A 13,385-nucleotide genomic window follows, 5' to 3' on the forward strand; every position below is an offset into this window, starting at 1 on the left:
TTAACGTCGTTCGTTTGCAATGATGTGTAATAAATCCACTCGGAATACTTCTAATCACTCATAAATTAACTTATTATTTATTGATTAAGTCGATTATTTACACATATCGGGAAGTTCATGTAACTTCCCTCAAGGGAAAATACCAATACCAACTAGTTAAAATTATTATTTACCTGAATCGAAGAAAAACGGCTGGCCGTTTTCCTTCGACACGTTGCAGTGTAGTAACCGGCAAAGGATCCTGAACGCGAACATCGTCGCCGGCGTAAAGGTCCGTCAAATAAAACTCACTGGGTTCTTTGCCAATGTGAAAAAGCACGTAGGGAGGCCAGCAGGAGAGTCTCGGCTGATGCTGTACGGGACACAGATATCGTGCGAAATATTCGACGTCGAAGTGAACAATTGCCGTCAAATACTTTGATCACTTCTGCAAAAGATACAGATTTTACAGTTAAAATTCATCATACTGCAGTGTTATTTATTAATGACAAACCTTCATCTTTGTCCTCCTTCTCTTTACCCTTATCGCATTTAGAATCACGATTATGTCCCGCATCTGTTTTGACTACAAATAATTAACAATAATATTTTATCCAAACAGAGAATCTAATGTATTCATTTAGTATTATACCTGATGATGAACTAATTTCTTCATCGCGATACCTCGCTGCGTCCCCACTGCTGAATTCTTCTGAAATACTTCGAGCTGCAAAAATAGATATGTATCATCAGAGAATACATCATTAGAAATATATATCGATTACTTGAAACAAGATGACTGAGGTAGGAAATCGATAATTGGAAGACGTGGATCATTTCAAATATTTGAGAAACGTTAACGCAAGAAAAAGAGGTAGCTACCGACGAGCAAACTGAGTCTCGACTTGCAAAGAGATGATAAAGTGTTATTCATTTTTATTTATTTATTTATTTTAAATATATAGCCCACAGATTTCTTCCAAGAGGACTCAAAAATACAATTATTTTACATAATGAATAACAATTAAAATGTATACAAAATTACAATATATAGTTATTAACATAAAACGCCTAACATAAAATTACTAATAATGCAGAATGTAACAATATTATTATAAACAGAATAAGATAAAATAATGAGATATTTGAAAAGAAAATAAAAGTTAACTTGTGCAGATGGAGATTATTTGATTAGGTGAAGTGTTGTGAATATCTATTTCATTATTAATTAAGTTAGAGGACATAAGTAAAATAGGCAAATTTAGGAGAAGGATAATTAAAAAATAATTGTGAACGCGTAGATAGCCTTGGAACATTAAAGGATAGTTGGTTAAGAATAAAAAGACAGTCTATTCTATAGCATTATTGCAAAGTTTAAATAAGACATAATTGTACAGATAAATCGACGTGAGGCAAGGGAAGGAATAGCAAATTCTTTTAGTAAAGTGTTGTGGTCAAAGCCACGTTCAGGGTGAATTTTATATGTTTTGTAATAAAAATATTTCAGAAATTTTCGCTGAACCTTCTCTATCGCATCAGAGTTGTTGATTTGATGAGTATACTAAATAATCGAACCATATTCTAATTTTGAACGTACATTAGAATAGTACATGCAAAGAAGTGCATTGTTAGAACTGAATTGTTTACAATTTCTCAGTATCAAACCTAAAAATTTATATGCACTATTACAAATATCAGTTATATGGTCAGTGAAAAACAAACCAGAATCAAATAAAACTCCAAAATCTGAAATTTAGTACATCTATCAATGCTGGTGTTAGAAATTTTATAATCAAAATGTATTGGAACGCGCTTATGTGAAAAACTAAGAATTTTGCACTTTGATGTATTTAAATGTAATTTATTATAGACACACCAAGAGTGGAAAGAGTGAAGTTGAGACTGTAATAATAAGCAGTCATCAATAGAATTTATTTTGAGATATAGTTTGAGATCATCTGCAAATAATAAATGTGGACAGCTAATAATTTCAGATATGTCTTCAATAAAAATAATAAATAGTAGTGGACCAAGAATGGGTCCCTGAGGAACACCTGAACTGATATTTTCAATATTGCTATTGTTATGCCTGGAGCACAGCCCTGTACGGATCAGAGACATGTACTCGAGAAGAATGGCAGACGAAAGAAAGTTTTAAAATGTGCTGGAGACAAATGGAAAAGATAATGTGGACAGATAAGATAACTAATGAAGAAGTACTGAAATGAGTGGGCAAACAAAGAACTTTACTGAACACAATTATTAAAACTAATCTTAGTTAACAATTATTAAAACTAAAATCCTTCTACACGACGTCATCGAAGGTAAAATAAAAAGACTAAAACGATTGTGAAGAAGCGAAAGGTGAAACTGCAGAAAACTGAAAGCTGAAGCGCAGGGCCAGGGATCATGGGAACACAAGTTTGGAAAAGAAAATGCATAAAAGTGTATAAAACAGTGAATATTCTATCGATTTATTATTATTATTATTATTATTATTATAATGGTTACGTACGACAGCTATAGTCCCGCGTAAGTCCGCCCCGCGGCCGAACCTGCACGCCAATAATGGCCTCCATAGGCACCTCCGTACGAGGGATGCTGACTGCATGAGGAGGCAAATATATCGCCTGCAGGTTCCCGAATTGACAATCCGATCCCAGTGACACACGACAACCGCCATGCACCTGAAAATTAGAAAATACGTTTTAGAAAATTATTTATGAATGTAATTTTTAACATGTAGTTCTTTCTTTTCTTTTATTTAAATTTGGGGTTCATCATTAGTGACAAAGTTTTTTTTCAATTTCAATAAATAATTATTAAAAGCAAAAATAATAATAAATTATATAATGATTATAATAGAATATAGAAATATTTGTCCAAAAGATAAATAATATCGAAGCCAATTTACGGTATTATTAATTTATATTTTCACTGGTTTGAACTAGATTATTTGTAGTAATTGATATCAAGTAACTTTTTGTTTATGGTTAAAAAATTTGAAGAAAATATTATTGTTTTTATGGATAATGCTAAACTATTTTTTGAAATAATATTTAATAGTTTAATATTTATTATTTGAACCATTGGCATTAATTGAAAGATGAAACACCAATATGGAATCGATTCTGTACGACCGATATCCTTTATTAACTGGTTAATATATATTATATATTAACACCAAATACAAAATTCAAAAATAAATTAAAACTTATTAAACACATATAATCACATTATCACAATATTATCTTTGACAAACTAGTAATTTTAAACGCCGAACCAAGAAAAAATATCTTGCACAGTAAAAATCCAAGACACAGTAATGCAATAAAATTTAAATTTAAAATTAAATATGTAATACAATAAAATTTAAGCACTTAAATTAATTTGCAACTTTCAAAAATCCGATTGCAACTCTATTTTTATTTATAATCGTTATCTACGACAGTTTTTTACACTTATGTAATTGATAATTGACCGATAAGTTTATTTTAAATCACTGACTCAAAGTTAATTTTATTTTTCAATTTTTTACACTTTCTAGGTAAATTATTTTATATTCCCCAAAAAAGAAAATAATTATTATCACAATATATAATTTTCAAATAATCATTTTCAACTTTAATGAATCAAGGACAAGCTAATTAAAATTTATTTTATTTATCTGATGAAGTTGAACATCCCCGAAACGTTGAATAAAATAATTGAAAGAAAATTTTTCCAAAGGAAAAAAGGCTATTAGTACAGAAATTAAAAAATCATTAAATATGTATTTATTATATTATATTAAAAATGTATTATATACAATGTAATATATTTTTAACTTCCCGTAGGGTAATCGCAAAAAAAAAATCTACAATAAAAAATGTTATATATATTCACATTTCAAAGTCCTTTGAACATTTTGGCAAATTGATGTATGTGTGTGTGTATGTATGTATGCATGTATGTATATGAATGCGCGGATACAATTTTTCATTGACCATTTCGATTTTTATTGAAAGGAATATGTGCTGATTAGTTTTTGGCAAAGGCAGGTCCAACTGTTTCGAAGATACGCGACAAAAAGTGCCAGAAGTGGTTTTTCAGTTTTTGAGGTAACGGAGCGTCCGATTTGAATGATTCAAAAAACATTTCACTTGTATTGACGGAATAAAAAACTGATTAAATTTTTGATCCAGCGATTTTGGAGTTCCAATAATAAAAGTAACTAGTGGAGTGTATGGCATTGTGCCTTAAGGCAAATTGCTGGAACTTTCCATACCGTAACGAAATGTTCGAGGAATACTGAATGTTTTCAAATAAATTATTATTAATATTGTAACATTGTCTAATATTTATAAGAATTATATAAACTAAATTGCAAAGTTAAAATTATTTGTTTAAAGTATATTAGAACCATAGTCAGAATTAAAAATAAAATCTGAATTATTTTCGATATACAAAAAAATATTAGAAAAAAAAAAGTTGAAACAATTTTTTTTTCCAAAATCAATTATTTTGTTAAGACAAGCAGAAAGTTCTTTAAATCATTTAAGTCGGACGCTTAGTTCTTTCAAAAACTAACATTTTTTACACATTTAGCTCAGTATCTTCGAAATGGCTGGGCCTGCCTTTGCCAATAAACACTTCTCCCAATCATTCAAATCGGATGCTTCGTTCTCTCAAAAACTCGATTTCCATTTTCTGCACTATTTGCTCTTTATCTCCGTAACTGCCGGACCTGCCTTTGCCAAAAACTAATCAGCACATCCTCCTATCAATAGGAATCGAATGTTTTTTGAGCCATTCAAATCGGTTGATCCGTGCGCCCGAAAACGTGACTGAAAATTTGTATCCATACATACATACACACACACATCCATTTTTTCTGAGGTATGCCAAAATGTTCTGAAACCTTCAAAACGTCGAGAAATATAAAAATTTTAATTTCAATTTTCGGCCCATTACAATAACTTACCCTACGAGAAGTTAAAAAAGCCCTTTGGCGGTCAAAAATGATCATTAAATATATGCACATCAAAATATCAGATATTTATTAGGCTCTTTGATATTTCGCTACGCAGCGCGATTGCTTAAAAAAAAATTAAAGTTTCCAGAATATTTCGAAAAATAAAAAATACAATATTTTCAAAAAAGTTCTTTTTTTTCAATAATTTAAAAATTCTCAAAACTCTATTCAGTTTTCAAAAAAAAAAATTACCGTACGAAAAGTTTCAGCAATTTGCTTCAAGGCACTATGCCATGCACCACTAGTTATACTACATTTACCATCCATGTGTTTGTACAAAAAAAAAAAATCTAATCCGTCGTATAATTGTAATTCGTAATTTACACAGGACGCGTGCTCGACGTCCTAGTTATTTTTTCCATAACGCGTAGAAAATCTGATCGTGAGAGTAGAAATGCAGAAATGCAGAATTGGAGAAATGCATGAGCATGAAGCACTTAAGCTATAGCATTGAAATTGAAACAAACATTATTCACACTGGGATTCCACTCTATTTCTAGTGTAATTCCACAATGTGCTTCGCATTTGGGCGGACGGTTCGGCACATCTAAGCGTTGATTTTAAAGAGGCCACACAGAAAATCAATATTGTCTTACAATGTGTATAGTCAACGAATTATTGCATAACGGTCATAAAAATGCAAAAACACTCAACTGACGCGACTAATACAATACACAATAGTTCTTATCGAAATGTTTCGACGGCAACAACCCTACTGTTGTTAGAATCTTTAACTTAACACTATACTCTCTTTATAATTGCGAGTGCGAGTTATATGTATGGAATGGAGCTACTATAATCGGTGAAGGTTGATAAACATCACCACATGTTATATTTATTATACATAATACCCAGTAAACCACAAACGTCACATAAAGTTAAAGTAACGTAGCACAGAAGAAACGTTGTTATGTATTTTATGGTTACGTTAATAAAACGTAAATGTTACGTTTAATTGTAACCTTTAAACGTTAATGCATGGTTTTCTTCATAACGTAACCGTTCAGTTACAGTGTTTTGTAAGTTTAACATACAAAATGGACGGTGTGGTACAGCTGTTTCACAAAACTGTCAAAAAGATAGGTTACGTGTTCTACTCTTTTATGTATGCGAGACTCTATGCACGAAAATACAATTGAAAGTTATTCGTGACTCTATATATTTTACTTTTCTGTCTATGACTAATGACGTAATGGACGCTTCATATTGAAGATCTTTTGACAAGCAAATTATTTCATTCTTTTGAAGCATTTATTTAATCATTATTTATATGATTAATATTTTATATGATTAATGTAGAACGTATTAGTTATGCAGTGTGCAGTTAAAATGTTTAAAATGGAATCGATCAAGGAAGTATAAATATAAAACATGTGTAAATTATTTTAATTTATATATTATTATAATAATGATTTTTTTTTTCAGTATATAGTTGGACCTTAATGGAAATTCTATTCGCGTATTTTGTTATTTGTAGAAGTTTTCATCAAATGTATGTTTATCAAATAATAATTAAATTCTACAAAAAAATCATAACCTCAATGATTATTGCAATGTTGAGTCAAAAGGTTAGTAAAAATGAGATATACAAATACAAATTTAATATTTGTAGCCCCTTCAGTAACAATAATATAGTTCGGCTAAACAGGAATAAAAACTAATACAATGGTTTTCAATTGAAGAAATATAATGACTCAGAACATAATAAAGATATTTGCTCAAATAAAGAATATGAATGCAAAGTTAGAATATAAAATAATAATCCACCATCATCACGAAAAAATGATTTGAAGAAGAATAAAATTTTTTACAGCATTAAATGATGACACTCGTGTCATGTGTCATGGAATTGGTATACCCCATTATGATAGTTAGAGATGATTAGATGATTTAGTATTAATTTTTTATGATTTAGTTTTAGCAAAAATATGATTTAAAAGTCGGTGGATGAAATTTGGCTGAACTGACAAGAAACAATTAAGACAATATTTGAGCAATACGTTTATAAAGGAATTAGCTGCACTTTGTTCTTAATAAATAATGAAAGTAAATAGAGGTAATTAGAAGTATTGTTACAATTTATAATAATAATCACAATATTTCCAAATCATAACCTTCTATTGTTTTTACTTCAGCAAAAATATATTTAAAAATTCAGAGACTAAAATCTTCTTTATTGTCTAAAGTGTAATTCGATGAAGAATTAATATGTTTTTGGTATTGTTGAAAGGACTGCCTAGCTGTCAATAACTTGAAAATAATGAATATTTTTAGAGGTAATGTTACAAAAAATTTAAATCAATATTATCAATAAACAATTTGTAGAAATTGTTTCTAACCTGTTTGGTTCTGTTTTAGATACATTTACGAACAGAAAGCAGTGAAATGGTTTCAATTTGATAAACAAAGGTTGCCAAGAATTTTACACAAGACTTATTTTCAATGGTTAAAATTTTATAATCAAAATAAAACATTTAATTCCATCCTGTTAAATAGAAATTTGTTAGAATTGTTATTTTTTGTTTTAGATTAATCAAATTTTTAAAATCCAAATTTATATTCTGTAGTTTTGTAATTTTAAGTATATGTTATGTAAATTTTGTAAATTCTTAATTATAATATGAAATAAAATTAATATAAAAAAATGGTTTCTATATTTACAGGAAATTTTATTAAATTTTTAAGTTACATCAAAGACACCTACACGTTAATTTAGTAATTTAGAAACCTAACAAAAACGAAACCGTTACGTTTTCGCGCAATTTGGAAACGTTACAAAAACGAAACCGTTATGTTTTCGCGTAACTAAACAGGCCGTTACGTTTTTGAGGCGGAAATAGATACGTCTGTGTGCCTCTTAGGTTACGTAACCGTTATGTTTTACGTATAATCTGTTACGTTCTATTAACGTTTTCATTACGTTTTGTGGTTTACTGGGTATTATATATTTTTTATTTTCAATTTTGTTACAATTGTTAATGAAACATCAAGTAACATTATATCATTTTGATTGAAATACAATAAAAAATAAGGAATAGTGTTGCCACTAAAACGATAAATTTGAAAATGAATCAAAAAAAAATCGCAACCCACATATATCAATAAAAATAATAATAGCAACAATAATTATAATAAAAACTAGTTAACTTCCCGTAGGGTAAGTTATTGTAATGGGCCGAAAATCGGAATTGAAAATTTTTACATTTCTCGACGTTTTGAAGGTTTCTGAACGTTTTGGCATACCTCAGAAAAAATGGATGTGTGTGTGTGTGTATGTATGTATGGATACAAATTTTCGCCCACGTTTTCGGGCGTACGGATCAACCGATTTGAATGGTTCAAAAAACATTCGATTCCTATTGATAGGGAAAAGAGCTGATTAGTTTTTGGCAAAAGCAGGTCCAGCCGTTTCGGAGATACGGAGCAAAGAGTGCAGAAAATATAAATCGAATTTTTGAGAGAACGGAGTATCCGATTTGAATGATCTAAAAAGCATTCAATTAGTAATGAATGGGAGAAGTGTTTATTAGTTTTTGGCAAAGGCAGGCCCAGACATTTTGAAGATACGAAGCTAAATATGTAAAAAATGGCAATTTTTGAGAGAACTAAGCGTCCGATTTAAATGATTCAAAGAACTTTCTGCTTGTCTTAACAAAATAATTGATTTTGGAAAAAAAAATTTGTTCCATTTTTTTTTTTTTTTTTTTTTTTAGTTTTTTGTATATCGAAAATATTTCAGATTTTTCTAATATACTTTACAAATAATATCAACTTTGCAATTCAGTTTATATCATTCTTATAAATATTCGACAATGTTACAATATTTATAATAATCTATTTGAAAACATTCAGTATTCCTTGAACATTCGTTACGATACGGGAAGTTCCAGCAATTTGCTTTAAGGCACGATGCCATAATTGCCTCAAGACAGAATTCCACTTACAGCTAGTTGGTATTGGTATTTTGCCTTGAGGAAAACTTTCCGATATGTGTAAATAATAAACTTAATCAATAAAAAATAAACAAATTATTATTATAAATATTTGAAAACGAACGAACGCGTTAACTCGGAGTATTTTCTTAAAGCAAATTTTCAAAAATCAATACTTTCTATATCTGAACCAGTTTCCGTAGGAATTTAATGATTTAGTATGTTCATTAAGACCAAGAACTCTATCGTTATACCAAGTAAATCGTCTAATTTTAATTTTAACAAACGTCAAAAAAACTACTCATTTTCTCAAACTTCGATGAATTTTTAAAATTAAACTACTTGTCGTAATGCTGTAATATTTCAGTATATTATACTATAAGACCATGATATATATCGCCAAAAAAATTCCATAAAATTAATTTTTTTTTCAACAGTTAATTACAAGAAAACGGCTCAGTAGATTTTCACCTAAAACTAATCAGTATCATTCTCAACTAATATCTTTCAAACAGTTTTTGATTTTTTTAAATCGATTCGGTAGTATGAGCTGAAATGTGGACGAAAACTTTAACACTTTTTTACAAATTACAAAGAAATGGCTTGGCCGATCGTCGCACAAAACTGAGAAACGATAATTCTCATCGTGATACAACAAATGGCTTTTGAATTTCTGAAATCGGTTCAGCCGTTTTCTAGAAAACGCCGATTTACGGCAGAAAATCTGTTCACACACACACACACACACATATTTTTTCCAAATTTGGTTTCATTCGATTCAGAATGACTTAAAACGTTGAGAAAACATAAAATAATAATAAGTAAATAATATATAAATATATTATATAAATAAATAATAATAATAATATATAATAAATAATATATAAATAAATTTTATAATTTTTTAATAAATTATTTATTAATAATAAATAATATATAAATAAATAATAATAAAATGAATATAAACTTATTTTTCGAGAAGTTAATAATAATAAAAATAGTAATGGTAATTACAAAAAATATGAACAATAGAAGTAAATGAAGAAGCCAAAACCAAATAATGAGAAAAATAATAAAAAAAAATTATTATTATATATAAATAATTTAAAGAAACTAAATTAATAGGTACAAATATAGTGTACGAAGATGACACTGACAAAATTAATGATGATTTAAAAATTATACAACATATTTCATGAAAAATAAATTAACTATAAGTATAAAAAAACTAAATATGTATATTAATTAAAAATAAAAAAGATAGATTAAAAAAATTAATGAGTAATATTGAAATAAAAGAAGTAAAAAAAGGGTGATCGAAATAAATGATAATTTAAAATGGCGTGATCAAATTCAAAAAACTAGTTGGAAGTGGCATTTAGCCTTAAGGCAAGTCGTATGAACCCAAAATGTGCAAGAATTTACTTAATCAATCAAAATTGAAATTTAGATATTTAGATAAAATTTTCAACTGGTTATTTCAAAAATAAATAAGTTATGGCTTTCAATTAAATCTAGACATTGCAATTTCAAATAGAATTTTCTCAAACGCATTTAAATTAACTGTAATTATATTAATTATATTGCACAGACACGTGCTTGTATCCCCTAAAATTGTAGTTTATCATTTTAATAAATTGATATTGTTTGACTCATCACATCACAAAAGCAACTTTTGACACAAATTTTGACTACAATATTTGCTCAAACTTTGATGAATTTTTAACATTGAACTATTTGTCGTAACATTTCAGTATGTTTTATAAGACCATGGTATCTATTGCCAAAAAAGGTTCATAAAAATCGACATTTTTTTGAATAGTTAATTTCAAGAAAACGGCTCGTAACCTAAAACTAATCGGTAACTAAAACTAATCGGTATCATTTTCAACCGATATCTTTCAAACAGTTTTTCATTTTTTAAAATCGATTTAAAATTCTGCTTTCTCTCTTTTCTGCTATTACAAGAAACGGCTCAGCCTATCGTCGCACAAAACTGAGAAAAGATAACCCACATCGAAATACATCGATTAAATTTTTGAATCGGTTCAGGCGTTTTTGAGCAAACGTCGATGAAGTTTTTAATTTTGACAAACGCCAAAAAACGATACTAATTTTTGCAAACTTTGACGAATTTTCAAAATTAAACAAGTCGTTTAATAGGGCCGTCATATTTTAGTATGATCTATAAGACTATGGTATCTACCGGCACAAACAAAAACATAAAAATCGTCGAAAAATTTTTTTAACACTTTATTACAAGAAGACGTCCCGGCCGATTTTACCAAAAACTAATCTGGGTAATCAGCATGATTCCCAACCAATATCTTCCAAACGGTTTTTGAATTCTCGAAATCGACTCAGAATTGCGGGCTAAAACGTGGACGAAAAATTTTTCACTTTTTTGCTATTTACAAAAAAAACCGCTTGGCTGATCTTCGGGCAAATTGATAAACGCTAGTGTTCATCGAGATACGTTGATTGGTTTTTGAATTTTTGAAATCGGTCCAGCCGTTTTCGAGAAAACGTCGATTTAAGGTAAAAAATCTGTTCACACACTCACACGCGCTTACTTTTCCCAAATTTGGTTTCATTCAATTCAGAATAACTTGAAACGTCGAGAAAACATAAAATTGGCGAATCAGATTTTTTTATGAAAACCAACTTATTCTTATGGGAAGTTAATAATAATAAAAATAAACTAGTGGGGCGCATGGCGTCGTGCCTTAAAGCAAATTGCTGGAACTTCCCGTACCAAAATTATTTTTTTTTAAAAAGATTAACATTTTTGAAAAAAAATTACTCTGAAAAAATTAGAATTTTGAGAAACTATAAATTTTTGACAAAAATTACTTTTTTTTGAAAAAAAGACTTTTCGAAGAAAAATTTATTTTGAAATATTCTGGCAATTATTAACTTTTTTTTCAAAGCAATCGTACTGCTTTAACTGCATAGAGACAAAATATCGAAGCGCGTAACGGAAACCATAGTAATGTAAAGAAAATTTATACTTATTGTTAGAATCTCTATAAAATATCTGATAATTTTATGTGCATATATCCATTTTTTTTTACTTTTTTTACTAGATCTCCAAAATTCATGAAAATTTGATCAGTTCTTTATCTTGTTAATACAAGTAAAATGTTTTTTGACTTATTCTAATCAGCACTCCGTTTTCTTAAAAGCTGAGTTACCGTTTTTGGCATTTTTTGCCCCATATCTTCGGAACGGATAAACCTGCCTTCGCCAAAAACAAAATCAGCACGTCTCCTTATCAATACGAATTAAATTATTCAAATCACTTCATTCGTGTTCCCGAAATCGTCGACAAAAGTTTGTATCTGCACACACACATAAACGCATACATACACACACATATACACACACACATACATCCATTTTTTCTAAGGTAAGGTATTTTCATTTTCGATTTTTTTGCGATTACTATAACTTGCCCTACGGGAAGTTAATAATATAAAAAGCGATATTAATTATGCAACTTCTCTCGCTTTGGAAAGGAAGCACTTGATTTTTCAAAAACCTGTCAACCTACGGGGCATAGCTTTAGGTTAATATCATGAATCACTTTATAATTAATATGCTAGTAAGCTGAATGTTATAAAATAAATAGTGACTAAGTGACTTACCGTTACGCCGCACCATTCGCATCGATACCCGGTCAGGCATTCAGAATTCCCACATGTTTTCCTTGCAAGCCGCCATTTAGAGTTCGGCGGCAGATTGCCCTCCCGCCAGTGGTGCTGGTGCTTAACAGCAGACGCTCCTTGCCAGGCAGGTAAGTTGCGTTCTCTCTTGCAATCCGCCACGGCGAAGTCCAAACATTCCGTGTGCACGTAGTATTCACAAACTGAACATTCAAATTATCATGGTAATAAATAGGAAACATAAGTTTTTATTTGAACAAATAATTCATTTTAAACTCACTCATGCAATGTGGGTGGAGTGTTTCTCGATTCTTTTCGGCAAACTGTGCAGTAATATTTTTTGCGATGTTGCATCGGCTCCGACCAGCAATGTGCGACCGGATTCTGTAAACAAAAAATAAATAAATTAAAAACTAGTTCCTTGGAACTCGAATACATTGCCAACAATAGTTTTTTTTTTATTTTTTTTAACAGCAATCAGAACCTTACGTCCTATGAGCTGTTGGGCTAAAACTTCTCTCTCACTTCGTATTTTCAGATGGTAACCCAAGGTTAATCCGTCCATATTTGATGTTTTTGTTATTGAATTAACTAATGAGGCTGACTTTTTATTGGTGCAGCAATGCTGGGCAAGGGCTATTTTCACTTGGAAACATATTGCGATCTATATTTCCAAGTGAAAATCATTGTCACTGCTGCCTGACAACAGGCTGCTCGAAGTGGGTATCGAACCCGGGACCTCTGAACAAGTCCCGTCGCTCTTAACCGCTTACCTACGGGCGAGCCCGCCAACAA

General features: G+C 29.8%; 1 pseudogene; it reads right to left on the reverse strand.

The window, feature by feature from the left end:
• Nucleotides 1-287: 287 nt before the first annotated feature.
• On the reverse strand, nt 288-13,028 carry LOC113376390 (annotated as a pseudogene).
• Nucleotides 13,029-13,385: the final 357 nt, after the last annotated feature.

This window comes from Ctenocephalides felis, unplaced genomic scaffold (assembly GCF_003426905.1).
Source record: "Ctenocephalides felis isolate EL2017-DRISC unplaced genomic scaffold, ASM342690v1 CF-g0.4_SCAFFOLD_01886, whole genome shotgun sequence".
Taxonomy (NCBI): domain Eukaryota; kingdom Metazoa; phylum Arthropoda; class Insecta; order Siphonaptera; family Pulicidae; genus Ctenocephalides; species Ctenocephalides felis.